We start from the raw sequence: 23,706 nt of genomic DNA, 5'->3' as shown, positions 1-23,706 counted from the left end.
CGGCCATGGTACACAGCTAAAGGCATAGTCCCTCACCTGGCCCAGATGTGCCACTGGAGGTACACTGCTGGATCTGGTCACCTATGCAGCCGAAGCCAGTGTGCCGTAACTGGACAGGTATTCAGTTGAAGGCAGATTGCTGTAAATGACCTGCGTGTACTACTGAATGTACAGTGCTGTACCTGGCCTGATTTACACCTGAAGGCAGTTTGGCGTATTTGGCCAAGGTATACAACTGAATGGAGTGTGTTGTACCATTCATATATATATACTGATGAAGGAAGGGAGGTGAGCCTGGGCCACGGATACAGGTGAAGGCAGAGTGCTGTATATGACCTGCGTGTACTACTGAATGTACAGTGCTGTACCTGGCCTGATTTACACCTGAAGGCAGTTTGGCGTATTTGGCCAAGGTGTACGACAGACTGGAGTGTGTTGTACCATTCATATATATACTGATGAAGGAAGGGAGGTGAGCCTGGGCCACGGATACAGCTGAAGGCAGAGTGCTGTACCTAGTGCAGGCACACATCTGAAAACCATGTATTGTATCAGTCTTGGGTGTAGGGCTGAAGGTTGAATGCTGTGCTTTGCCCTGGTGTACGGCTGAAATCAGTGTGTACACCCGAAAGCATAATGCTGTGCCTGGCTCTGGGTTACGGCTGAAGGCAGAGCACTGTATCTTGCTGTATACATCTGAAGGTAGTATGCAGTACGTGGCCCAGGTGTACAGCTGAAGGCAGTCTGTTGCACCTGGCCCAGGTGTACACCCGAAAGCATAATGCTGTGCCTGGCTCTGGGTTACGGCTGAAGGCAGAGCACTGTATCTTGCTGTATACATCTGAAGGTAGTATGCAGTACGTGGCCCAGGTGTACAGCTGAAGGCAGTCTTTTGCACCTGGCCCAGGTGTACACCCGAAAGCATAATGTTGTGCCTGGCTGAAGGCGGAGCACTGTATCTTACTGAGTATACGTTTTACGTGACCCAGGTATACAACTGAAGTCCGTCTGTTACACCTGGCCCAGGTGTACACCCGAAAGCATAATGCTGTGCCTGGCTCTGGGTTACGGCTGAAGGCAGAGCACTGTATCTTACTGTATACAACTGAAGGTAGTATGCAGTACGTGGCCCAGGTATACAGCTGAAGGCAGTCTGTTTCACCTGGCCCAGGTGTACACCCGAAAGCATAATGCTGTGCCTGGCTGAAGGCGGAGCACTGTATCTTACTGAGTATACGTTTTACGTGACCCAGGTATACAACTGAAGTCCGTCTGTTGCACCTGGCCCAGGTGTACACCCAAAAGCATAATGCTGTGCCTGGCTCTGGGTTACGGCTGAAGGGGGAGCACTGTATCTTACTGTATACATCTGAAGGTAGTATGCAGTACGTGGCTCAGGTATACAGCTGAAGGCAGTCTATTGCACCTGGCCCAGGTGAACACCCGAAAGCATAATGCTGTGCCGTGCTCTGGGTTACGGCTGAAGGCAGAGCACTGTATCTTACTGTATACATCTGAAGGTAGTATGCAGTACGTGGCCCAGGTGTACAGCTGAAGGCAGTCTGTTGCACCTGGCCCAGGTGTACACCCGGAAGCATAATGCTGTGCCGTGCTCTGGGTTACGGCTGAAGGCGGAGCACTGTATCTTGCCCAGTTTGCACCTGAAGGCAGTGTGTTGTACCGGGCCTGGCAGGAGTGGGTGTGTTGTAAGTGATCTAGGTTCTCTGGATAAGGCGTGCCCTCCCTGACCCTGCACTTCTCCATGCTCTGTGCTCATGATGTTATGGTGGCTTCGGAGAGGTTACCTGTGCAGGGTGCAGGGTAGGCTTGGCTCCAGCAGACTCTGTCCTCTGGTGGACTTTGAGACCTGTTGTGCTCCTGCGTCTAGAGGGCTGAGCTGCCAAAGGAGCTGTAGTCTGTTTGTGCCCTGGGATCATTTCTGTGGCAGTGGTTACTTCTACTCTAGGAGGTTCGGATCTAGGTGAGTGTCTGACCCCCTGACTGGATGGGAGGGAGGGAGGGTTACCTGCGTGTGCACGCCATTCTACGCCGCGTATTGTGCTAGAGGGACCTGCCTTTGTAGCGTGTTCATAACCAAAAAAAGAAAGTGCACTTACACTTGTTTTGGTCCACTGTATACACATTTCTTTATGGTCGTGTTTATAGTGTGTGTGTGTGTGTCTGTCCACGCTTCCCCCATGCATGTCCCTTGAAGGATGTAAACATGGATGATATCACTGTGTCCCAGCTAGTGTGAGGCTTTTTGGTGCTGTGTGTTGTACCAGGTTGGTGGGTCGCAGATAAGTTGTTTATTACTAGGTGTGTGGGTGCCCCTTGGAAGTATTTATTATTAACTTGAAATGATGTATCAATGCTCTCTTAGTTCTTGGGTGCAAGAATGGTGGCATTGATTAGAGGTGGAATCAAATGATGTATTACTAAACATTTTCATTACACAAACCAAGGCATTTGTGTGTGCATTCCATTACACAGATTTACAGTTTCAGGCCCTGGGGGGGAAGATGTAATTTCCTTAGACACACTGTTTGGTCCTGTGCCAAAGCAAGGGTTAGAACCCAGGTCTCAGGCTTCAAGGGCTGCTCCGTGGCCACAAGCCCATCTTCTCCCCAGGAGCGGATATGGAGGTCTCGTGAGCTCAGGTGCCTTTGTCTAAAGCGTCCTACAGCCCCTGCTGGCTGTTGAAAGTGACCAGGTCAGGAAGCATTTTAGTTTTCTGCCCACATTCTTGTATCAATCACAGCTCCCCTCGCCTGGGCAGCCACCTGACCTGTATTGGCTCAGACAACCAACCGGTTCCTCCCTTCCTTTGTTAGCTCATGAACCTTCTCCCTTCATGTGTTGGCTCGCTCTTCTATGTCTTTGCTGAGGCAACCTGCTTGCATGCGTTTGCTCAGCAATGCCTCAAAGGCAACCCCTGCTTGTCATGTATGTATGAGTATGATATTTCTATAGCTCAAATCTAGCACGAAGGCATTGGAGTGCTTTACAAGGTCAACACATTCTAGAAGAGGCAGCTGGTCTGTGGACTGTTCATGTATTCTGCTCTAGTGTCCTTCAAAGAGGGGAGTCTTCAACTCGTCCCTACATTGGAGCAGCCTTGGGTGGTCCTGATGGCTACAGGGATGCTGTGCCAGATCCTCCGTGCATAGATGGAGAAGGCCTGCTGCCTTGTTCTTTCTTTTTTACACCTCTTAGTCTGTAGTCTCTTGGTGTCCTCTGTCGGGTGTACTGAGAACCAGCGGAGCTGGCCGCTGCTTAAGTGATACTGCTAGTTTGAGCATGGTATGGATCGCTAATGAGAGCCAATGGAGTCCCATCAAGATGAGGGTAATGTGATCATAGGTTTTGTCATCCCCTGGGTGAGATGTGCAGCGGCATGTAGGAAGAAGCCCTTAAGGAGTGTCGGTGTGGAGGCTGGGTTACCACCATCCAGATGCGAGGGAATGAGTGCTTGAACAACAGTTCTGAAGCTGCTGTCTGGAAGAAACTGTTTCTCTTTGTGTAGAAGAGAGAGCTGGTACCAGGCCATCTTCATTCTTTTGGAATTCTATTCCTTGATGGTGATGTTGGTTTCCAGGGTGAAACGGTGACTTGGCATTGCATGGAAGTTGGGGTTCAAAGCCATCACAGTTTGTCATTGAGCTAGGTTTGTACTGTTTCGTGCTCTTGGAAAATACCTGGAATTGTGTCTTGGTTGGGTTGAGCTCCAGGTAGGCGCTGGACATCCAAGTTTGGGTGATGTGCAGGGTGTTTGATGTGTTTGATATCTGAAGCGGAGCAAACTCAAGTAGAGCTGTGTATCCTCGACATATTAATCAATCTGGATACTTATTACTTAATAAACCAATTTTTATTGATTTTATGAAGAAAGGAAAGCAGACCATGAATCATACAGAGCAAACAAGCCATTACAACTGCAGACTGATCATCACATGTGCTGTTAAAATAATGTTCTTTGTCGGCCATAGTGTTCCCACCATTTCCTTCAAATCTTCGTGTGTTCATGGGGGCACCCTCGTGCAGCATAAGCTTGTTCCTCCAGTTTTGCGCACCAGTCCATAGCTGTGTATCAGGCCGCTACCATGGGCGGGTGCGCTGAGTTCCATAGTTGGCCTATGTCCTTTTTGGTGGCCATTGGCGCCAGACCCATAAGCACATGGTTGCTCCCGCTGCCCCCCAGATCTTCCATCATGTCAAGAAGAGCAATGCGGAGAGATATGTCAATAGACCCATGCAGCACTCAAGACAGTGCCTTAACAAGCATTGGCATAGCCAATAGGTCTCGCTTTTGGGACCTTATAAGTGTTTAGCCATGCAACAGTTGCATAACTAAATACTTATAAGGTCCCAAAAGCGAGACCTATTGGCTATGCCAATGCTGGTTTCTGTTTATTACTGCTCTGTAGTAATGCCGGCGCACGGGTGCCACCATTACTACATAGAAGTAATAAACAGGCTCACGGAGAACATCAAAGCGGCCGTGGGGCCGCAAAAGTGAAAGTGAGGCGCCCGCGCACATGCACTGTAGCCCTAGGCTACAGTGGTAGCACTTTTTTGAGCCCTCACAAAATGTCTCGCCAGACCAGCGCATGCGCTGGATCAGGCGAGACCTAAAAACAGAGGTTCAAAGCATTCACATTAGTAACATATCCACCAGACATCTTCTGCAGATTCAGAAGAGGGTTACGTACCCGAGTATTGCTACTTCAGGACTAGTTCTGCTCATCTCCCACGGTCCAATAGTTCCTTAGGGGGGATTCAAGGGGTGCCAGCCTGTGGTACGATGTGGGCGGTTTCACAAACCGCTACCGCCTTTGAGGATTGGAGGAGATATGCCTTGACGGGGCCCCATACATCTCGTGGTCTGGAGCTCTGCGGCAATAGTTCTGCGTATGTGCTGTTTTGTTCTTGGCAGTATACTATATCTTTTAACCATTCCTTACACTTAGGAGCTCTCCCCCTTTGCCATTGGCATGCAACTCTGCGCTTTGCTAAGAGTAGTCCCAGCGCCACAAACCTCCCGACTGATATTTCTACGCCGTCGGTGTAGCCAAGCAGCCCAACCAGCGGGGTAATGTTTATCTGTGCATTCGCCATACAGGTTCGAGACTCTCCCACCTCCACCCAGTACCTAAAGACTGCACTGCACTGCACGCCCAAGCCAGGTGAAGGATATCTGTCCCTCCCAACCCACATCTCTCACAGTGGTCAGTGTCTTTTAGCATATACCGGTGTGGCCGTGCTGGGGAGGAATACATCCTATGCAAAGCTTGAAACGGATAATCCTTAGCTGACTACTAGTCGTAATCCTTTCTACCTGCTAGCTGCAATATTGCCATTGCGCGTCATCCAGTGTGTGCCCTAGCTCCTCTTCCCAGCCTCCTCTCACATCATTCCTGGTGCCAATTCGCAACGTAAGAACATCCCTGTAAAGACGCGACGCCGCGTGGGAGGGGTTGCTAGCTTGATGTAGGTTGTGTAGTGGGGCTAGTGTAGGGGAATTCGTCTTTGCCTTCCTAATATCCTATCTTAACTGTGTGTACATGAAGAGCTCAATAGGTGAGGGAGTGTTTTCACCCAAAAATTCTTCCCTTCGCTTAAACCTCCTCTCTGTATACAATGTCCCCCAGGTATGTATGTTGTATCTGCGCAGCACTCGCCCACGTATCCCTTCGTGCGTTACTGGGAGATTGTGGTGATATGCTAATGAAAGTGCAGGCAAGTATACCATAGGTGTTCGCAGTCTTTTTGCAATATTTGTCCAGGCCTCAGTGGTGCAAGTGACAGTAGAATCCCCTCCTCCAGCTTCCTTCCAGCCTGTTCCCAGAAAGCCAGTTAGTGGTATAGGCGTCCTGTACCCCTGCTCCACCGCGAGGTGCGGCATGAAGGGAGGGGGCTTGTACCAGTATATTGCTTATGTGCTTGCGCACTTAAGTAGTATAGCTCTGGTGCTTCAGATGCCCTTGGGTGAAAGGCATCGTGAGAGTCTCCCACTGGATTCTGGGCTGTGTACCCCCATTACAGGTGGATCACTTGGCTTTTCAAGCTTTGAAAAAAAGGGCATCCCGGGGCATATGGAATGTTTATAAACCGGTATGAGAGCTTCGGCAGAACCACCATCTTCATTAGTGCGATGCGTCCGGCTAGTGACCGTGGCAGCTCGATCCAACTGGTTCTGGCATCCGCTATAGAATTCAATGCTCTACCATAGCGAGCTCTCAGCAGTTCCTCCATGTCCTTAGTAATAATTATACCTAAATATTTAAGTTCTATATCGCACCATTTCAGCGGATAGTGCAGTGGACAGCTAGGAGTGTTTGGAGTGAGAGGAAAGATTTGGGGCTCCTCCCAGTTTGTGATGCCTGAAAATGCGCCAAACGTAATGATTTACCTGATTATTCCGTTGAGGCCAGCCTGGGGATCCCTTGCATACGTGATGTCATCCGCGTAGAGTGACACCAGCACATGTCTGGACGGGTATCTCAGTGCATATTCCCTGTGATGTTGCCGGAGCATGGCTGCCAATGGCTCCCCCGCCAGCGCGCATAGGAGGGGCGGCAGGTGGCAGCCCTGCCTGGTGCCTCTGGTGATTCTAAACGCGGCGGATTGTTCGCCGTTAATGATCAGTTTTGCTGTTGGTTTGTGGTAAGGCCGCCTCACCCATGCCATGTACCTCAGGGGGAACCCCATGCGCCCCATCACCTCCATCAAGTAGTCCCACTCTAGGGAGTCAAACGCTTTTCTGGCATCCAGGAATACTGTCAAATAGAAGAAGAGGGGCCTCTTAAAACGAAAGGAATAGGGCACTATACAGTGAAAGGGGAAAAGGATCCTTTGGACAAAACTGTGTTACCTGAGCGTATTTCAGTTTCTACATTTCAAGCCAGCTGACACCATTTCCAATTCTATCTCACTCATCCATGCTAGAGAAGATTGAACCATATATAATCAGCAAATAAACAAAGGAGGATAAAATTCTCTAAATAAAAAATGTATGTAATTTATTGACAAGATCACAAGTAAAAAAGAACAATGAGTTCCTGGACAATATACCTTACAATAATCATAAAAAAAGAGAAATTAATTCATACAGTCTAATTACAAAAAACATAAACAGTACTAAATAAAAAGAGTATAACGCAGACAAACAAAGTATGCCTTTAAAATTGTACATATCCGCGGGGTAAGAGTTCAAAGGGCGTTGAACTTGGTAGTTTATGGTTGCTACTCGTTCACCGCCGCCCGTGTTCACAAATTATGTAGTTAGTAGTGCGTCAACGCGTTTCGATGGATGTAAAGTTTTACCATCTTTTTCAAGACCAATCAATAAACTCTCTTAGATTGTAAAAACGACCAATAACAACCTATTATTGGTGACGTACTCTGCTCTCAATTTTGCGGTCGGGATGTTGTTACACGACTTCCCCGAAGGGCCTCTATATCAATTATAAAATGGCCACGCAATATATCTTCCGTTTTCTTTAAAATGGTTGCTTTTAGTAGAATACTTAGGGCCAATAAATGTAGTGGCGGTCCCATTCAAAGTTAAAAACAGTAGGTTCTTAGATATAGGCAAATATAGCTTGGGAATAGTTTTTTGCCTCTTTAAGACGGATCGTAGTTGTTGTAGAGCAGAGGTCTTCAAACTGTGGGGCGCGCCCCCCTGGGGGACATTGATGGGTTCCCAGGGGCGCTTGGATGAGTTCCCAGGGGGGCGCGAATGCCTCTGCAAGTATATGTAAATGAAGATGGCCTGGAAGTGCGAGCGATGTTTATTTGCTGCATTTCCAGGCTGTCTTCATTTATTCCGAGCCTGATTTTGACTGCCCTGGGGGCAGGGGTCACTGAGTGTGGCTGGCAGGGCCAAAGAGATTACTAACAAGCATTTGGGATGCAATAGGTCTTGTATTTGCGAAATTTAGGCTACTGGCATTGGAAATTACAATGCCTTTTATTTATGTTTAAAAACCAAAACATAAATAAAAGGCAATGCCAGTACTCAAACTCGCATAAATGTGAGACCTATTGCATTGCAACTGCTAGTTATTTCTTCATGTTGAGATTTCATCTGTTATTCACGCCACTAATTTCAATTCAGGTTTATTTAACTCCTTCCGTGCTCATGACGGAACCACGCCGTCATGAGCCACGGTTGCCGTGTGCTCGTGACGGAGTGGTTCCGTCATGCTGCGGCCGTTGGCGGCCGCGCCGCCCAAGCGGCGCTAATTCCCCGCCTGTGCGGGCGATTAGCGCTGTGGGCGGAGTCATGACGGAACCACTCCGTCATGAGCACAGCCCAACCGTGGCTCAGGACGGAGTGGCTCCGTCATGAGCACCGGGCCACCGCGCTGCCCCCCCCCGCACCCCCCAGCGCTGCGGCGGAATTCCCGCCGCAGCGAAGGGGTTAAATATGCAGTTACTTGGTTGAGGGAGGGGACCTATGATTTATGCTGCAAAGGAGGGTGTCGCCAGGAAACCTGGGCGTTGCAGCGCTTCCTGTTCACAATTAGCCTTTAAAGACCGTTAGTGAATAGACTTTGAAACTCCCTTGAAGTAATGCATATGTTTTATTAAACAGACGTAGTAGAAGAACTCTCGAGCGCACATAAATGTCCCCAATTGGAATAGCATTGTATTAAGCACAACGCAAGTGAAACCCAACAGGGGCTGGGACACGGAACATTTTCTCTGGTGCAGAAACATGTCAAATCTACCTTCACCATTGCTCATCTTTCTGCTCACCTAATGCTGCATAGATGAAGAGGCATTCATGAATCCATGTTACATAAAGGTTTTTTTCCCCGGGTGAAATGAAGATCCGGGTCTGAAACCGCATGAGCGTGTTTATGGACCCCTGTACATAATTTTAAGTGAGGTATAGATATATTATCAAAGAAGCTCTGGTCAATGAACGACCCTCAACAAAAACAGAGGAACCAATTTTGCGTTGTTTGCAATTTGTGTAATTATGAATGGACAGGCTTATTTTGCCTGACACGTGTATTTTCTCTGTTTCAATAAGTAAAGGCTGCACAAATACTTAATGTGAAATCAGTTTGTGGTGTTTTTGTCCTGGTGAAAACTATATTTGTTTGAGAGTTTGTTTGAATATGCGTTTTAACTGTGCAGTAATAAATACAACTTTTGTAATTTGCGTTTTCCATCGTTTATTTTTTTATGCTTTTGTTTGTGTTTCACGAGGATGAGTCTTGCTGGTCTGTGTTTGGTTTTGAGCACGAGGAGCGATTGCGGCTTTCACTTGTCTCGGTTCACGGTTGTCATATTATATTATTGGATGTAGAGGTAATATTTTTTATTTATTAACATTTAAAATGCGCACATCAAAGAGTGGGTAGTTCTAACATTCGGTAGGCATGTCATAGGTGCCTGAGAGCTACCGGGCCTAGTTCTAGACTTGGTGAGCACCTGGACCTCAAACAAACCTAGAATGCTTAGCTTGAGGTCCAGGGTATAAGCAAGGCCACTGGAATTATGCGACAGAAGAGGGCCAAATTATGCGATAGAGTTGAGTAAATCATGCGGCAAGAATAGGCAAATTATGCGGCACGTTTTTAAAATAATATTGCTTCATTATTTTTTCATTTTAAAACTTGGTAACACTGTCTGGGCATTGATTGCACCTCATTAGGACCAGTTTAATACCGAAATATAACTATAAGCAACAGAAAGAAGACCAGGCCAGCTTTGCAAAGTGCCTTCCACCGCACGGCACCATGTGTCATAGCATTTTTACTAACTTTGGAACCGTTTGACCTAAAACCATTTTTTTGTTTTTGGGAATATCAGCAGATGGTGGATTATGTGTCAAATCTATTAAACACCTAAATACAGCAGTAAGCAACTACAAGATTACCAGTCACTCTTTGCAAAGGGCCTTCCACTGCTCCAGAGCACTTTGCCACGTTTTAAGTAAATTGTGTTCCGTGTGAGGTAGAATCAAGTTTCTTTTGTTGGAATCTGCAGATTATGAATTATGTAGTAAATGCGGTAAACTCAATTATGTGGAAAACGCTGCTGCCGCAGAAACTCATAATTCCAGTGGCCCTTGCTTTATGCGACTCAATTAACGGCTGGTTTCTTTTTTAACTTTCTGCACTACCACCACACCTTTCACTTTCAGGCAGAGGCTCCTCAGAGCCAACATTAACCATTCAGGGGCAGTTTTTGTGTGAAGGTTGAGTCCAGGGGGTGGCAGGAAGAAGGCCAGCAGGATTGCATTCAGATCCAGAGCCCGAATCCTCTCGACCCCTGGGGGCCTCACAGCAATGGTCCAGAAGACAAGAGGAAAGGAGCTAGATTCATAGATATTGTCAAACAGAAGGCCCAGAATAGGGAGCACTGTACGGGGACTCATTTTTAGGTCTCGGCTAGCAAAGGCTGCGCTTGCGCAGTCTCGCTCGCGAGATTTAATGACTTGGAGAAGAGGGGCATGAACCCGCCCCTCTTCTCCATTGGCTGGCCTCTTAAATGCTGGCCAGCCATTGGAGAAGAGGCTTGTCTCGCAAAACAAGCCCCGTCCTTTTCGGTTTCGGGGGCGTGTTTTTTTGTTACTTTTCGCTGGGCGTGTTTTTCTCTCCTCCAGCCAATGGCAAGAGGAGAGAAAAAGAAAAACACGCTCCCAATGCGAAAACACGCCCCCGAATCCGAAAATGCCGCTGCCTTTCTCCGAGGCATTTCTGGTTCACCTCGGAGAAAGGCAGTGGTGTGCTTGTTTTTAAACTCTGAATTGCGTTTCTCCTTTTAACCATCACGCGGTTCCACTAATGTGCCTCATTTAAATCGATGTTCAGCCTTTTTTAGGGGGTCGTTATCAACAGTCGACCTCTACTCTTAGCCGTAGGTTTCGGTGCATTTTGGGAATGCTGCGTCGTTTGAGTTCGTGGGGTAAACACACTGGATCCCGCTGTTCTGCACGAGGACTCCCCAGGGCGGGCACGTGGTTGATGTCTTGCACACATGGCGCAGTGCACGATTTTACGATATGAATTTATTTAGCGAGCAGAAGCGGTCTTATTGGATTCCTTCTTTGCTGCTTTTCTTTTGAAGGACGATTTTATACAAAGCACCTGTTGTTCCTGCAGTGAAACTCTGCAGAAAGTGCACTGCTGCGTGAAGAGACGTAACAAGAGCCCATCGAGGGACTCGTTAAGCAAAAAACGTGAAAACTATTTTTATTTCAGAAACGCAGTGGACAACTGAAGTCGACGATTTTATTGCCAGTTCATCTCCACCTTTGGTGGGCAAAGGGGTTTGTTTCCAAACTGAAGAGACCCAGACCAGCAGGTAGTGTTGTTGCCTTTTCCTCGCTTTCTCTACATCGCATTGTGTTCAAATTTAAACATCTCGAGTTAGTGTTCACTGTTGTGTATTAACACTTAGGCTGTCCAGTCCGTGACCGCCACTAAAAAGGGTACTTTTTAAACTTTAATTGGTCTCTTCAGAAAGTCTTTTAATCTAATTGTGTTATTTGACCACCCGTTCTAGTCTCAAAGCTCTGGGAAGAGCGGAAAGGCGACGCTCGAAAGAAAACGAATTTGTGGTGTGGCCAATACCAATATTTGTATGTTAAAAATGTATCATTTCCTTGTTGGGGATGGTAGCCAACTCCTTTATGATCGAATAGTTTGTCTCAGGAAAAATGATTTTTAAGTGGTGGGGAAAAAACAACAAAGTGAATTGGGGGATTAAAATCTGAAACGACTAAAATTCGCCAATAAAGCATTATTGCATCTTATGAACCCGGAGCACAAACGAATCAGGCGAGGAGAATGGTCAGGGAATTTGATGTCACATTTCCAGAAAATATCACAAAGGGTGGCTCCTTAACATAGGAGTACCGTTCTATTTGCGTTGTAACTTAACACCGATCCGAACTACATTGATCATCAGAGGACCAGAAATGCAATCCCCCTTGCACCCCGCTCTAGAGTGGGATCACATGACCACAACACTACAGCAGTGCCCAAGTCCCACGGATTGCAAAGTCTCACTCTCTCTCTCTCTCTCTCCCCTTCCCCCCCCCCCCCCCCATCCCCTGCCTCTGCTTGGCTGTCACAGGGAGAGGGGTGAGGGAGGTTTCAACTGCCAGTTTGTGCCCTCAGCTCCCATCAAAGCCATAGTTGTTGCTTATTTATCTTATGCCACTAACAACCACAGACAAAGCCAATAGTCCTGACTTGTTGTAGGTGTAATGTTATTTGTTGTATTCTATATCTGTGTGCAATGACAGAAACAGCAAAATAACAGTCGGCCGCACACTATGCTATGCACAGATTAGGCTTAGGCGTTTTGAGCCACTCCCATAACTACATCGGCCACGCCCCTTTGAGAGACTTCCCCCCCCCATTTGTTCATTCCACTTAAACCCCTGTTTGTGATATTTAGAGAGCACACCGGCAGCTGCAGGTTTCATGGACTGTGCACTGGGCATTCATTTCCACACAAAGATTGAGAGTCCGCATTGAATCTGTAGCCGCCTAACGCCGCAGAGTTGCTGTATTTTTGATTTTCCAAATAGACTTTGAGTTGCAGTACCATGTGATAGCGCTATTAAATGCATTTATTTTCCCTGGATTCCAGTCCAATCCAGCTTCACCACCCGTGTGTCACTCCTGCAGGAGAGTTATTTATGTCTTACACATTCCCCGCTCAATGTTTTGAAAAGATATTCGATGGGCAAGTTTAGACGGCAGTCCTATACTCGCGCAGAAGGCAGTGCGATGTGCAACTGAAGACATGCGGCACTACATTTAAACAAGCATTAAAAATGCAGCAGGTCTCGCCTTTTATTACGTTAAAGCCATTTGTTTTGCTATACAATACCATTAGCAAAGCAAATGGCTTTAACTTAACCACAGGCGAGACCTGTTGCATTTCCTGTTGCATTTCCTGGTAACAGGGTAGAATCCGCTCAGCCTCACGGTCCGTGTTGAGCTGCTTTACGCCGTTTTTGTATAGCGCCTAGTTTCAAAATTGCTTCGTCTCTTGGCGTTGGTTCAGGGTGTAACAGAGTGCAGCACTTGGGATGGAGGACTGTAGAAGGCTTCTCCGCTCTTTCCCACGTGTAAGAATTATGCGGAGAGGAATGCTGTGTTGTGGTCCAAGAATATGATGATGAATGCATCTTGTGTAATATCTCAACGGTTCTGTCGGTGACGTGTGCATTGTGCTTTCATTGTTATTCCCGAGTTAGGGCTGTGATTTTAAGAGTCTTATTTCTCAGCGGCGGATTTGGAGATTGATGGCGCTTTTGATTTCAGTGTAACGTGCGCCTTCATCAATGTGTGACGTACAGTATCTGTTTGAAAGCCATCATTTGTGATACTTTCTTTGCTGCCCTATATTTTCAGGTGGGGTGGAGGACCAAAGGGTGATTTTTACTTGGTAATTTCCCCTTTATTATGCAAAGGTGTCACTGTGTTACCTCTGCTCGGTACACTGAATTGTTTTTTGAAGGAACCATATTCACCTCAGGTCGTTGACCTTCTATAATTCAGAGATTTTATCTAAGTGAATCTTGCATAGATTAAACTTTATGGCGCCTATAAAAGCCCTGTAAGCTTGTGCCTCTTTTGTGCTGTCAATAGGTGCGCACGTTTTTTTAGCTCACCAGGCAGTATGGTTCTTTAGCCTTTCCTGGGATTTAATTCTTGGTGTGTCATCTCACTTGGCACTGTAATGTGAGAACATGCGAGAGTAGTGTTACAGTTCGTTCTAGTTGCTTGCATGCATGAGTATGGTAACTGCATACATCCAGAACTCCACTGGCTCTCCTTGCAAGCCCACACCATCTTCAAAGCCATCTGCGTCAGCTGCCAAGTGGTCACGCCGGGCACCTCTGCCTCTCTGTAGAATGCTTCTCCGCTCTTTACCACGTGTAAGAATTATGCGGAGAGGAATGCTCCTCTGCTCAGTTTTGGTATTGGTGGTGAATGTGTCCTTGTTCACTTCTAGCGCTTTTATACAATTTGCGAGGCGCAAAGCATAGAATTCTTTCCTCAGTCCTAATACTGCTCCTTTAAACACTTCCTGGAAGGGTGTAGGACTGCTGAGAATGTTCGCCACTTACTTCTGGGAAATGTGAAGGATGTTCGGCTGTTCATGTCCGCTGAGATGTGATTCTCCTCTTACTCATGTGAATGACCCCCCCTCACTACAAGGAATGATGTCTCTATATAGATCGCAAAATGGTGAAAAATCCTGGAGCACTTTTAAGAATATACCTCTGGTCACTCCTGGGAATTAAAGGCGGCGAGCCAACAAATTAACATGGGGGGCAGAACAAGGGCCCTGGCTCTGCTTTAAGCTAGTGCAGGAGCCGAGCCTTAGAATATTTGACATGTAGATCATGTTGGAATATGATATGGTGTCTTCAATGTAAAAAAATGTGCTTCTTTACCCAGTGGATGCGTTTCACTTCAGATTATATCTCTGTAAAACTGTAAGGTAGCACATAGGGTTAATGTGCCTGCAGCAAAGAACATGTACCATGCAGATCACAAAGTTCACATAATGTAAATAGGTCAGTGGGCTACTGCGTGTGTGTCTGTGTAGGTGGCTCTGTGAGTGGCTCTATTTGTGTGTGGGTTGCTCTATGTGTGTGGCTCTGTGTGTGGGTGCAAATGCAATAGGTCTCGCATTTGAGAGTGATTAAGCTATTGACATTGTAAATAACAATGCCGTTTCTTTAAATGTTTTAAAAACATAACAAAAATAATGTCATGAGCAATGCCAATAGCTCTAACTTTAACAATGCCGAGACCATTGCATTGTAAATGCTTGTTATGTTTACAAATGGCCAGAGACAGCTTCTTCAGAGAGATGCCCCAAAGAAGGGGACAATATAAGTGTTTTTTTTATTTATTTTTTAAAGGTTCATTCATTAGTGAAGCTGGCGCTGCTGCCAGGAGTGTAAGTGGCCACTGCTGAATATCATTAAGGAAGCAGGTGCAGCAGGACTGGGCCCAGGGGTTTGTGGGGCCCACTGCATCCCAATTATGACTGTCTACCTTTAAAAAAGGGGCTTGGCAGCTTATTTTGCTTTCTAGCATTAGGACCGAGGTGATGGTCTGTCAAGGTGGGGAAGAGGTAAAAGATGCAGAGGAGTAGCCAGCTACTCAGAACTACAGTTATCAATAGCGCAGCAGGTGTAGTTGCTTTGGGGTCCAAGAGTGTGAGAGGCTCACACCACCCCGATTATGGAGATATGTATGTTTGGGGTAATGCATGTTTTTGTTTGATGTATTTGCTGTTTTATTAGTCTCATATTTAGTGCAGTTTATAAGCTATAGAAAAAGTACTCCTGAAATCAGCTCCTAAGACCTGCCACTTGCACGCAACCCTCTCCCTCCTGCTCCCCAATCTTTGCCATTAAGTTTTGGAGGGGGGCCCCAACCTCAAAACATTTTGCTTAGGGGGGCTCAGAGCAAAAACGTTTGAAGACCTCTGTTGTAGAGGCTGTTCTAATGATCATAGCCTTCAGGTGCTCCCGTATAGATTAAACAGGGTTTCAAAGGATGCACGCTCCCGCGTGGAGCCCGTTCTGGGTTTATGTCTTGGATAATGGAGAACAGTGTGCGCAGATTGTGCAGTGGGGCCCTACCCGGCACAAAGCCCGCTTGATCGGGGCAAACTGGTCTCTCCATGAGAAGGCTCAGCCAGTTTGCCAACAACTTGGCTAGTATTTTAATATCGCAATTAATTAAAGACTCTGTGTAATTAGGTGGCTTGCCTGGTTTCAGGATGGACCCAAACCAAGTTAGTTAGCTGTCCCAACCAGTTACTCCTCCAAATCGTAGTCTTAAGCGTGATCGTGCCTGCACATCCGGTCCAGCGCAATGCCGAGCTCCACACCAGTAACACCATTCTGCTGGCGTCAGGGAGAGCGCTATGCGCAGCCTATCTACCATGGGATCCCAGCCCATAGACATGAGTTCCACTTTGTAGGCCAGGTCTTGCCCACCTCCATGAAGCCAGTCATTAGGGACCCCCAGCTGACAGGCCTAATAATACAAATGTAAATCTGCCCCCGCAAGACCCTCATCAAAGGTGGACGGCACACATCTCCCGAAGACGATGTGCGGCCCCCAGCCGGCCCATAGAAATGAGCGCACTCTGGACTGTATCCCTGTAAATCACTTTCTGGGAAGTGGGTGTGGAAAACAGAAAGTTTGCAGGACATATAAAAAGCACGTAAAAACCATCATTTTAAAGAGAGCCACCCTCCCCAGTACATGAAGTGGCAGGGGGTCCACCTCTCTAGGTCTCCCCGCATCCTATGGACCAGTGGGGTCAGGCTACGGAAGCGGGGATCTATAAATGCCTCCATGTAGGAAGCTCAACCTGTGGATCAGCATTTGCTTCTGCCATGCCATCTGTCCGAGTCCCAGTCAAGGGGACTGGGAGAAAATCTCAGTCCAGGAATCCAGGGATTTTTCACAATCAGTAAGTAGGAAGGTGTTGGGTCCGTGAGCCGGCTTCGATATGCCATGGCCGCTTGTACCCTCCGGATGCAGACCGCGTACCACGCTGAGGCATTATGGCACATTAATCTAAGTGAGTCGTCTTGTAAATGACCTTAACGCATCTGTTTACCGGGACCTTGGCCTATAGTTTGAGTTCACTTTTGATTAGAGAGATTGGCCAGTAGGACGCACAGTCCTCCGGAGGTTGCCTGGTTTTTTCGTAGAAGCACTATGGTTTGCACACTCAGCCCGTCTGGTAAGTGGACGTTCACTATGGCCTCATTAGATAGGGCTAGCAGTGGGGGGATTGGGAGGGGGGGGGTTCTGGTAGTATTCAACCGGGAACCTCGTCGGAGTCCGACGTTTTGCCAGAGTTAATATCCGAAGGTGCCTCACTGATTTCATCAGGAGTATTCGTATGTTCAGGCTCGGTTCTGTCCGGTGCTGGTGGCGTAGGCAGCCGTAAATCCGCCATCCATGGCGCAGCGCCCTCTGGTACTTCGCAAATGCAGATGCCATTGCTTAAGCCTCCACAACTCGCCCTCATTCCGGATCCACAATGTTCAGTATCACGCTCTCCTCTGTGCTGTGTGTGGCTCACCAATAGAGGAGTGTGCTGGATTTACCCATCTCATAGACCCTGCAAACCCTTGCCTTGCTGAGGCAGCGTGGCCAGCAAACCCGTGCCTCCTTGAGGCAGCGTGGCCAGCAAACCCGTGCCTCCTTGAGGCAGCGTGGCCAGCAAACCCGTGCCTCCTTGAGGCAGCGTGGCCAGCAAACCCGTGCCTCCTTGAGGCAGCGTGGCCAGCAAACCCGTGCCTCCTTGAGGCAGCGTGGCCAGTAAACCCGTGCCTCCTTGAGGCAGCGTGGCCAGCAAACCCGTGCCTCCTTGAGGCAGCGTGGCCAGCAAACCCTTGCCTCCTTGAGGCAGCGTGGCCAGCAAACCCGTGCCTCGCTGAGGCAGCGTGGCCAGCAAACCCGTGCCTCCTTGAGGCAACGTGGCCAGCAAACCGGTGCCTCCTTGAGGCAACGTGGCCAGCAAACCCGTGCCTCCTTGAGGCAACGTGGCCAGCAAACCCGTGCCTCCTTGAGGCAGCGTGGTCAGCAAACCCGTGCCTCGTTGAGGCAGCGTGGCCTCTGACGCTCTGTCAGTCTCCATCTATCGGTCTCGTCCTGTCCTGACTGGGCTTCTGCACGAGCCATGAGGGCGTCTGCCTCCTCCACCTGGTGCTGACTTTGCTTCTCCCTTGCCCTGGGGTGAGTGAGCAGCTCCTCACATGTATGCTTTGCCCACCACCCACAGGGCACCAGGTGACTCTACGGAGTCCCATCCAGGGCAAGATAGGCATCCAGTTACTGTGAATGGAGCGCGCGATCTCAGTATTGCTCCAGTACCGCGCATTAAGGTGCCAGCAAGACTGTCCGTGAGGCTGGGTCCCCCCAGTCTGAATTGACACCGGGAAATGATCTGAATTCCCCCTTGGGAGGACGCAGGCGCCTGTGGAGTGGAGTAAGTCGGAGGCCGGCAGGATGAATAGGTCACTTAGGAGGACGCAGGTGCCTGTGGGGTGGAGTAAGTCGGAGGCCGGCAGGATGAATAGGTCACTTGGGAGGACGCAGGCGCCTGTGGAGTAAGTCGGAGGCCGGCATGATGAATAGGTCACTTGGGAGGACGCAGGCGCCTGTGGAATGGAGTAAGTCAATCAATCAATCAAGACATTTATATCGCGCACTACTCACCCGGAGGGTCTCAAGGCGCTAGGGGAGGGGGGGGGGTCTGCTACTGCTCGAACAGCCAAGTCTTGAGCTGCTTCCTGAAGGCGAGGTGGTCTTGGGTCAGGCGGATGTGGGACGGCAGCGAGTTCCAGGTCTTGGCGGCAAGGTAGGAGAAAGATCTTCCCCCTGTAGTGGCTCTGCGGATGCGGGGGACGGCGGCGAGGGCGTGGCTGGTCAATCAGAGCTGGCGTGTGGGAGTGTAGAAGTTGATGCGGCTGTTGAGGTATCTCGGGCCTTGGTTGTGTAGGGCCTTGTGTGCGTGGGTGAGGAGACGGAAGGTGATTCTCTTGTTGACCGGGAGCCAGTGCAGATTTCTCAGATGCCCGGAGATGTGGCTGTGTCGGGGGATGTCGAGGATGAGTCTGGCTGAGGCGTTCTGGATCCGCTGGAGTCTCTTTTGGAGCTTGGCGGTGGTTCCGGCGTAGAGGGTGTTGCCGTAGTCTAGTCGGCTGGTGACGAGGGCTTGGGTGACCGTCTTCCTGGTCTCGGTGGGGATCCACCGGAAGATCTTTCGTAGCATGCGCAGGATATTGAAGCATGACGAGGAGACGGCGTTGACTTGTCTGGTCATGGAGAGGAAGGAGTCCAGGATGAAGCCCAGGTCGCGTGCGTGGTCTGTTGGTTTGGGTGCGGTGCCCAGGGCTGGGGGCCACCAGGAGTCGTCCCAGGCGGAGGGTGAGGAGCCCAGGATGAGAACTTCCGTCTTGTCTGAGTTCAGTTTCAGGCGGCTGGTCGTCATCCACTCGGCTACGTCTTTCATCCCTTCGTGGAGGTTGGTTCTGGCGGTGGTGGGGTCGTTGGTGAGGGAGAGGATCAGCTGTGTGTCGTCGGCGTAGGAGATGATGTTGAGGTTGTGGTGGCGTGCGATGGCCGCAAGGGGGCTCATGTAGACGTTGAAGAGGGTGGGGCTGAGCGAGGAGCCCTGAGGAACGCCGCAGATGACTTTGGTTGCCTCTGACCTGAACGGGGGTAGGCGGACCCTCTGCGTCCTTCCGGCGAGGAAGGAGATGATCCACTCCAACGCCTTCTCCTGGATTCCGACGTTGCTGAGGCGCTGCACTAGGGTGCGGTGGCAGACAGTGTCGAATGCTGCGGAGAGGTCTAGGAGGATGAGGGCCGCTGTTTCTCCGTTGTCGAGCAGGGTTCGGATGTCATCGGTGGCAGCGATGAGGGCGGTCTCGGTGCTGTGGTTGGCCCTGAATCCCGACTGAGATGGGTCGAGGGATCCATTCGTCTCGAGGAAGGCGGCCAGTTGCTTGTTGACGGTCTTCTCGATGACCTTGGCTGGAAACGGGAGGAGCGAGATGGGACGGTAGTTTTTGTGTTCGGTGGGGTCCGCTGTTGGTTTCTTGAGTAGAGCGCTGAGTTCGGCGTGCTTCCAGCTCTCAGGGAAGGTGGCGGTGTCGAAGGAGGAGTTGATGATGTCTCGCAGGTGGGGTGCGATGACAGCGTCAGCCTTGTTGAAGACTTGGTGAGGGCAGGGGTCGGTGGGTGATCCGGAGTGGATGGAGTTCATCGTGCGGATGGTGTCTTTGGTGTTGATCGGGGTCCAGGCGCGGATGGTGGTGGTGGGGGGCGTTGGTGCGGTCGTGAGGAGCGTAGGTTGTGTGCTGAAGCTGTTGTGTATGTCAGCGATCTTGTTGTGGAAGTAGGAGGCGAGGGAGTTGCAGAGGTCTTGCGATGGTGTGACGTCGTTGTTTCCGGCGTTGGGGTTGGAGAGCTCTTTCACGATGTTGAAGAGTTCCTTGCTGTTGTGTGCGTTGTTGTCCAGCCTCTCCCTGAATGCTGTTTTCTTGGTGGCGTGGATCAGTTGATGGTGCTTTCGGGTGGCGAGCTTGAGGGTGGTCATGTTGTCTGGTGTTGGGTCTCTTCTCCAGGCTCTCTCGAGGGCTGGAGTAAGTCGGAGGCCGGCAGGATAAATAGGTCACTTGGGAGGACGCAGGCGCCTGTGGAGTGGAGTAAGTCGGAGGGCGGCAGGATGAATAGGTCACTTGGGAGGACGCAGGTGCCTGTGGAGTGGAGTAAATCGGAGGGCGGCAGGATGAATAGGTCACTTGGGAGGACGCAGGTGCCTGTGGGGTGGAGTAAGTCAGAGGGCGGCAGGATGAATAGGTCACTTGGGAGGACGCAGGCACCTGTGGAGTGGAGTAAGTCGGAGGCCGGCAGGATGAATAGGTCACTTGGGAGGACGCAGGCGCCTGTGGAGTGGAGTAAGTCGGAGGGCGGCAGGATGAATAGGTCACTTGGGAGGACGCAGGCGCCTGTGGAGCTGAGTAAGTCGGAGGGCGGGAGGATGAATAGGTCACTTGGGAGGATGCAGGCGCCTGTGGAGCAGAGTAAGTCGGAGGGCGGCAGGATGAATAGGTCACTTGGGAGGACGCAGGCGCCTCTGGAGAGGAGTAAGTTGGAGGCCGGCAGGATGAATAGGTCACTTGGGAGGACGCAGGTGCCTGTGGGGTGGAGTAAGTTGGAGGCCGGCAGGATGAATAGGTCACTTGGGGGGACGCAGGCGCCTCTGGAGAGGAGTAAGTCGGAGGCCGGCAGGATGAATAGGTCACTTGGGAGGACGCAGGCGCCTGTGGAGTAAGTCGGAGGCCGGCAGGATGAATAGGTCACTTGGGAGGACGCAGGCGCCTGTGGAGTGGAGTAAGTCGGAGGCCGGCAGGATGAATAGGTCACTTGGGAGGACGCAGGCGCCTGTGGAGTGGAGTAAGTCGGAGGCCGGCAGGATGAATAGGTCACTTGGGAGGACGCAGGCGCCTGTGGAGCGGAGTATGTCGGAGGGCGGCAGGATGAATAGGTCACTTGGGAGGACGCAGGTGCCTCTTGAGCGGAGTAAGTCGGAGGCCGGCAGGATGAATAGGTCAATACAAGACCTCGTTTTGTGTGCAGCTGGTGTATGTCTGGATTCCAGACCCGCCAGACATTACAGAGCCTGATGCTGGACGCCAAGGTTACCAGGAAAGACCCCATAGGTACACCTATGTGAATTAGTATTCCACACCCTCGGAGTTCATCAAATTGAATAATATTAAAATGAGTATATTAAAATTAATTAAATATATAAAATAAAGAAGCAAAATTGAAAAAGTTAAAAATGTACCAATATTTGATTTTTAATTAAAAGATTTCAATAATCGAACTTTTGTTTGGTGTATACTAGTTATTTTTTTATATTGTTTTGAACTTCAAAGTATAGAAATTGCTTAGGTTGAGGAGCCCCACCATCTCGTCGCCATATCAAGCCAGGAAGGGACAGTGAGTGCCCAGGAGATGTGTCTCCTGTAATAGGATGTCATGAGGTGTCGGACGTGTGGAGGATAATTCCCTATCGTCAGGATCTCCCTGGGCTCCTCTGGGTCAGACCTCATCTGGTGATCAACCCTCTCCAGCTGCAGATTAGGATAGAAAAACGATTTGTCGGGATCCCCCGGTCTGTGCTGCTGTTTAAACTGTGGCCAAAACCCTCTATTTGTACTCCCCCCGACTCTTCTGCCCCCCCCACCCCTCCACACACTTCCACCGAAGAAGCATCTGCTACCCCAACAAGAGCAGAACACACAAGTAAGTAATGTCACTTGGGTATTGTGGGGAACTCTTCAAACCCCCCGCCCCGACAGAATGAAACAAACTGTACCTTGGTTCACTAAAGCCCTCCGCCTTGAGAAGCAAAACTTCAGAAGGCCTGAGAAAAAATACAGAACCAATTATAACTCTTACGACAAAGAAATCTATAAACTCTCCCTTGCCAAGTACTAGGCAGTTATCAATAAAAAATCCACAAATTGAATCCTCCAAGCATTCTGCGAGAGAACTTTTTCAGGCCATAAGTAAACTAACCAAAGAGCCAGAGGTAAAAGGATCCAACAATAGCCAATCTTTTTTCGAAAAAAGGTAGCCGCCCACTTCTGTGATAAAGTAGGTCAAATGTATAACATTTCACTTCCTCAAGCACCTCTGACTCGAGTATTAGCCCTTCTATAGTTCACTCTCCTGTTCATGACTCTAGCTCCCCTGTCAGCAGCTCCCTATCTAAAGTCGGCCACTTCACTTTCACTACGGTACCATAAGGCCTCAGTTTTATTAAATCCACCAATCTGGGTCGCCTTATGACCCCTGCCCCCCTTCATTCTTCGAGAGATCCCTGATCCTATTGCCTTTTACTTAACCAACGTCTTTAACGTGATGTTTAGCACTGGGACCTGACATATGGAAAAAGGCTCTATTCTGCCACTTCTCAAGAAGCCTAACTTGGACCCAGATAACCCGGCAAACTATTTTCCTATTTCCAGGTTACTTTTTACTGCAAACATCGTGGAAAAACTAATTAGTAAAAAATTTACACAATTCGTTCAATCAAATCATTTACTGGACCCCACACAATTTGGCTTCAGGGCCGAACATAGCACAGAGACGGCATTGATAAAAACCATTGATGAGCTAAGAACCATCCTGGACAGAGGAGGCTCGGCAGCAACGCTTCTTCTCGACTTGTTGGCGGCCTTCGATACGGTTGATCATTCCACTCTCATCTCGCCTCAAACAATTTGGCATTAACAACAAAGCTCTACTCCAGTCCTTCTTGGTGGGCAGAGAACACTCAGTAATGCTGGAGAACGTATCATCTAGGCAGTTTTCTTTTCCATGCAGGGTCCCTCCGGGATCCTCCTTGAGCCCTTTACTTTTTAATATCTATGTTACAGAACTGGCATCCCCGATTAGATCTTTTGGGTTTCCCCCCACATCTTACGCTGACGATACGGCGATCAATGTGTCTGCCTCTGACAATAACACCATTCCCCAGTTTCACAACTGTATGAGAGCTGTCGGTAACTGGATGGGCAAACATTGCTTTAAGTTAAACTCTGACAAAACCGAGGTCATTCTTTTCGGTAATAGACCCCAATTCTGGAGCCCTTCTTGTTGGCCTTCTGACCTAGGAGCACTCCCTACTCCGATTCAAAAAGTGAAATATCTAGAAATACTTATAGATAAGTATAATTTTAGTAAACACATTAGCTCAGTTATTAACACCCTGAGAATTATCAGGAAGATTGTTCCTTTCATTCCGCTCAATTCAAGGAAAGCATCCATTACACTACTAATGCTCATCGAACGGGACTACCGTAATGCATTATATGTAGAGCTCCAAAAACAGTACTTGAAGAAATTCCAAAGTATGCAGAACCCGGCCGCTAGACTTCTCCTTGATTTTCCGTAGTTCCAGGCAGTTTCCGCTGCCATCAAGTACTCCGCTAGCTTTCAGTGAGCAGCCGAATTAAATTCAAGGCTCATTGCCTTAGCTACAAAGCTCTTCATGACTCAGGCCCCCTCCATCTCAAACAGTCCCTCGCATGGCATGTACCCAGCAGAGACCGTGCGATCTAAAAGCTCCATGATGTTTACCCGCCCCAGAATCAAAAGA

At 49.1% G+C, this 23,706-nt stretch overlaps 1 protein-coding gene across 4 annotated transcripts in view; it reads left to right on the top strand.

The window, feature by feature from the left end:
• The window catches only part of LOC146830109 (solute carrier family 52, riboflavin transporter, member 2-like), a 299,887-nt gene that overhangs the window by 139,411 nt on the left and 136,770 nt on the right, over window positions 1-23,706 (top strand). The window contains exon 1 of one of the 4 annotated variants that reach the window (XM_085604333.1): window positions 1,881-1,981. The exons of the other annotated variants lie outside the window; for them this stretch is intronic. The gene's annotated coding sequence lies outside the window, so the exon portion shown is untranslated. Of the gene's footprint in view, window positions 1-1,880; window positions 1,982-23,706 lie in introns of those variants that run through there. 4 annotated transcript variants of the gene reach the window in all.

The sequence above is a fragment of the Triturus cristatus genome, chromosome 5_1 (assembly GCF_964204655.1).
Source record: "Triturus cristatus chromosome 5_1, aTriCri1.1, whole genome shotgun sequence".
Taxonomy (NCBI): Eukaryota; Metazoa; Chordata; class Amphibia; order Caudata; family Salamandridae; genus Triturus; species Triturus cristatus.
Note: the sequence above shows the minus strand (reverse complement) of the source record. Positions and strands in the feature narration are given on the sequence as shown.